The 5,000-nt window shown below is 54.1% G+C and overlaps 1 non-coding gene across 1 annotated transcript in view; it reads right to left on the bottom strand.

Moving 5' to 3' along the window:
* LOC126178737 (small subunit ribosomal RNA) overlaps window positions 1-1,134 on the bottom strand; it is a 1,909-nt gene extending 775 nt beyond the window's left edge. The window contains exon 1 of the ribosomal RNA XR_007536600.1: window positions 1-1,134. This exon is cut by the window's left edge and continues 775 nt beyond it. This is a non-coding gene — a ribosomal RNA (small subunit ribosomal RNA).
* Between the last annotated feature and the right edge of the window lie 3,866 nt (window positions 1,135-5,000).

Here is a 5,000-nt window from a genome sequence, read left to right as displayed (position 1 = left end):
CTGGCATCGTTTATGGTTAGAACTAGGGCGGTATCTGATCGCCTTCGAACCTCTAACTTTCGTTCTTGATTAATGAAAACATACTTGGCAAATGCTTTCGCTTCTGTTCGTCTTGCGACGATCCAAGAATTTCACCTCTAACGTCGCAATACGAATGCCCCCGCCTGTCCCTATTAATCATTACCTCGGGTTCCGAAAACCAACAAAATAGAACCGAGGTCCTATTCCATTATTCCATGCACACAGTATTCAGGCGGGCTTGCCTGCTTTAAGCACTCTAATTTGTTCAAAGTAAACGTGCCGGCCCACCCAGACACTCAATAAAGAGCACCTTGGTAGGATTTCAACGGGGTCCGCCTCGGGACGCACGAACACGCACGAGGCGGTCGCACGCCTTCGGCTCGCCCCACCGGCAGGACGTCCCACGATACATGCCAGTTAAACACCGACGGGCGGTGAACCAACAGCGTGGGACACAAATCCAACTACGAGCTTTTTAACCGCAACAACTTTAATATACGCTATTGGAGCTGGAATTACCGCGGCTGCTGGCACCAGACTTGCCCTCCAATAGATACTCGTTAAAGGATTTAAAGTGTACTCATTCCGATTACGGGGCCTCGGATGAGTCCCGTATCGTTATTTTTCGTCACTACCTCCCCGTGCCGGGAGTGGGTAATTTGCGCGCCTGCTGCCTTCCTTGGATGTGGTAGCCGTTTCTCAGGCTCCCTCTCCGGAATCGAACCCTGATTCCCCGTTACCCGTTACAACCATGGTAGGCGCAGAACCTACCATCGACAGTTGATAAGGCAGACATTTGAAAGATGCGTCGCCGGTACGAGGACCGTGCGATCAGCCCAAAGTTATTCAGAGTCACCAAGGCAAACGGACCGGACGAGCCGACCGATTGGTTTTGATCTAATAAAAGCGTCCCTTCCATCTCTGGTCGGGACTCTGTTTGCATGTATTAGCTCTAGAATTACCACAGTTATCCAAGTAACGTGGGTACGATCTAAGGAACCATAACTGATTTAATGAGCCATTCGCGGTTTCACCTTAATGCGGCTTGTACTGAGACATGCATGGCTTAATCTTTGAGACAAGCATATGACTACTGGCAGGATCAACCAGGGAGCTGCGTCAACTAGAGCTGAGCAGCCGGCCGCCCGGGAGTGTGTCCCAGGGGCCCGCGCGAACACGCAAGCGTCCGCTCAATTATTCTGCAAACAGGAGGAGGCTGAGCTCCCCTGCACAATACACCTCGAAACCCTCTCAGGTCCCGGCGGCGCGCAGCGCCGTCCTAAGTACTTGGTCGGGTTCGAGAGAGGCGCAATCGCCCGGAGTTAGGCGAGTAGACGCTTTAGGTGCGACCACCCGTGCTCCCAACTGAGCTTGCCGCTGCCGACAGAGGCCCGGGAGCGTGCTGTCGTGGCATTGCCGGCGGGAGACAACACGCGCCACCTACGGTGACCGGCAGCTCCAACGCCAGCGCCACAGAAGGGCAAAGGCCCCACGTGGGTGCCGAAGCGAACTCTCCCAGCACAGCGCACGTGCCAACACGTCTGCACAACTGCGATACAAACCACCAGCGAGAACCGCTGGGGCGACCGAGCAGCAGACGGCGTCGCGGCGCCGAGTGCCGGGCGGCGGCGCATCCTCAACGCACACAGTCCTCAGTCGGACCAGCACACTGCAGATGTCCACCGCGCTTCGCACCGGGCCCGCGAGGACCCACTTTGGCCGCCCGGCGCCGCGCGCAGGGTGCCCCGGCGCGCAGCTGCGCCGCCTGCCGCGTCCGTCGGCCGGCGCGCCTGCCACTGGGCGCCCCCACCAGCCGGCTGTAGCGCGTGCGCCCACGCACCGCGCGGCCAGCACGCCGGGCGGCCCCCCCTCACCGGCCGGGGACGGTCCCACCCAGCCACCGCCGCGTATCGCTTCACACACAGATTTGCCCTTACTGATTTACCTCCAGCAACAACAACCGCACCACAATGGGTTTACCAGTTGTTCATTTGCGTAACGTCACCAGCAAACGGAGACGTCCATCCCAGTTTGCAAATGCAACGATTATTGCATACCTGTCTGTTAGGTGTCACGACACACTACGTCTGCCCACATACACGCAACAAAATGTGCCCGACTAGAGAACGCGTGGGAGGTGGCCCCCTACGTATGCGATGTCCATTACGAGACCGACTGTCAACCAGCATCTGTACCATGTCGCAGATGTGGAACGCGGTGCACCATGCTATCACACTGTGTGAGAAGAGACGACTACGTTTGAATACACGCGCCACTACATCAACAGACGGCTCATGCTGATCGCCATCCAGGGCGTCCGTTACTCCCACACGTCTCTATGGCGTACCACACTGCAATGTAGCTGTTATGGGGAGACGGCACGTGGCTGAGTGCACAACATTTGGACCGTATGGTTCGCTGTTGTTGGGCGCAGTCGTTGTACGGTCACACATGTGCCACAGCGTATCATTCAGTACATACGGACCTATGTGCAGTACAATGTGAGGGTTAAGCTTACGACATCAGCGGACAGTGGACACAGGCCGTACCACGACGTAGACTGAGCGCTTCGACATGCGAATGCCAGTGAACAGCTGCGAAGGGCATTGAACACGCAAGCACCTGAACGACCAGCGTGCGAAGGCAGGGGGGAGGGGGGGGGGGCGATGTACATCCTGCAGTCGTCCACATTACAGTGTACAGCGGGAGCATGTAAAAAGTAAGCAACACTTGCGAAGTGTTGAACATGAAACGATACACAAGAGGGTGGGCGGTGCGAGTAGCGAACTATATTCAGAGGGTTGTGGTTAGACAACACTGGATTAATGTAACGTGTCATATGCCAATTACAGAGCAGGTTAAGGCACAACGTGGGTTAGGTTAAGGCACAACGTGGGTTAGGTTAAGGCACAACTTGGGTTAGGTTAAGGCACAACGTGGGTTAGGTTAAGGCACAACGTGGGTTAGGTTAAGGCACAACGTGGGTTAGGTTAAGGCACAACGTGGGTTAGGTTAAGGCACAACGTGGGTTAGGTTAAGGCACAACGTGGGTTAGGTTAAGGCACAACGTGGGTTAGGTTAAGGCACAACGTGGGTTAGGTTAAGGCACAACGTGGGTTAGGTTAAGGCACAACGTGGGTTAGGTTAAGGCACAACGTGGGTTAGGTTAAGGCACAACGTGGGTTAGGATAAGGCACAACGTGGGTTAGGTTAGGGCACAACGTGGGTTAGGTTAAGGCACAACGTGGGTTAGGTTAAGGCACAACGTGGGTTAGGTTAAGGCACAACGTGGGTTAGGTTAAGGCACAACGTGGGTTAGGTTAAGGCACAACGTGGGTTAGGTTAAGGCACAACGTGGGTTAGGTTAAGGCACAACTTGGGTTAGGTTAAGGCCCAACTTGGGTTAGGTTAAGGCCCAACTTGGGTTAGGTTAAGGCCCAACTTGGGTTAGGTTAAGGCCCAACTTGGGTTAGGTTAAGGCCCAACTTGGGTTAGGTTAAGGCCCAACTTGGGTTAGGTTAAGGCCCAACTTGGGTTAGGTTAAGGCCCAACTTGGGTTAGGTTAAGGCACAAATTGCGTTACATTGCGGTACAAATTGAGTTACATTGCGGTACAAATTGAGTTACATTGCGGTACAAATTGAGTTACATTGCGGTACAAATTGAGTTACATTGCGGTACAAATTGCGTTACATTGCGGTACAAATTGCGTTACATTGCGGTACAAATTGCGTTACAAATTTGGTTAGGTTAAGGTGCAAAATGGGTTAGGTTAAGGTGCGAAATGGGTTGGATTACAGTACACAACGTGGTAAGAGATAGTGTGTTGGGGGGGGGGGGGCCGAGGTTCGTTGGTAGTGATCATTGTAAGTGGATGTCTGAGGCAGCGTCAGTATGTGACAGCAGTTATGTCTCGTCAGGATGCGCTTTTCGCTCGTGACTGGAGGCGCGCCGCGTCTGTGGTTGCGGCAAGGGAGTGGCAGACCTGTGCGATTCATTCCTGCCATTGTTTCTGTGCTGTAACAGGAGGCAGTGTGGTGGTGTTGGGTGCACCCCTGTGTAGGACATGTGTGGGTGTTGGTGGCTTATCTGAGCAATTGTGGATGTCGGACGGGTGGGATATTCTATTTTATAATTGAACCCCCTGGTGTGGTTATCATAGTGTGGATGGTGTACTGTGGCGGAGAGGATGCACCGGACGTTGGTCCATGCTGGTGCTTACATATTGTATCTGTGTCTGTTACAGGCAGAGAGTAATGTGTGATAGAGTGTCTCGCTGAGGTGTGGTTCATATTGTGTGCACAGACTTACAGCATGTATAGGGACAGCGGGAATTTGGCATATTGGATATAACTCTTCATGAAACGCAAGATATAGGGGTGGATTGCAACGTACGAGTGCGGGAAGAGTCCGCCGTTCATCCGCTTGGGTTGCGATTTGGGCGGTTGGGGTGGGCCACGTGCGGGTGCGGGTGGAGTGATTGTCGGTTGACTACTTCGTGCGACGCAGGCACTGGCGTTGGGGCTCCTGTCGTGGACAGATGGTGCAGGCTTTGTGGGTGGCGTCGGAAAATGGGCACTGTGGGACCTAGCGATGTCGTAGTCGGCGTGGCGTCTCATAGATGGCGGTATCGTCGGTGCAGCAGGTCATGTTGCGGGAGACTTGCAGAGTGCGGTATTTTGTTTTTGAGGTGCGCGCGACATGGTGGACGTAGTGTCGTCCGATTCGCGTAGATGGGGCTATTGCATGTGGTTTCGTCACATTGTCATAGATGGCGATGCTGTGGTTTGGCAGTATGGTTGGTGTAGTTCCGTTGGATTCCCGTAGATGGAGGTGTCGTTTCTGGGCCAGACGGCAATGTAGTTTGGTCACATTCTCATAGATGGCTGTGTTGTGTCTGTGGGTGGCGGTGTCAGCGTCGTCCCATAGAGGGCGGTATGGTCTGTTTATTGTGGACGTTGATGTCAGGACCAGAGGGC

Source organism: Schistocerca cancellata, chromosome 3, assembly GCF_023864275.1.
Source record: "Schistocerca cancellata isolate TAMUIC-IGC-003103 chromosome 3, iqSchCanc2.1, whole genome shotgun sequence".
NCBI classification, from domain to species: domain Eukaryota; kingdom Metazoa; phylum Arthropoda; class Insecta; order Orthoptera; family Acrididae; genus Schistocerca; species Schistocerca cancellata.
This window is presented reverse-complemented; position numbering and strand designations above follow the sequence as displayed.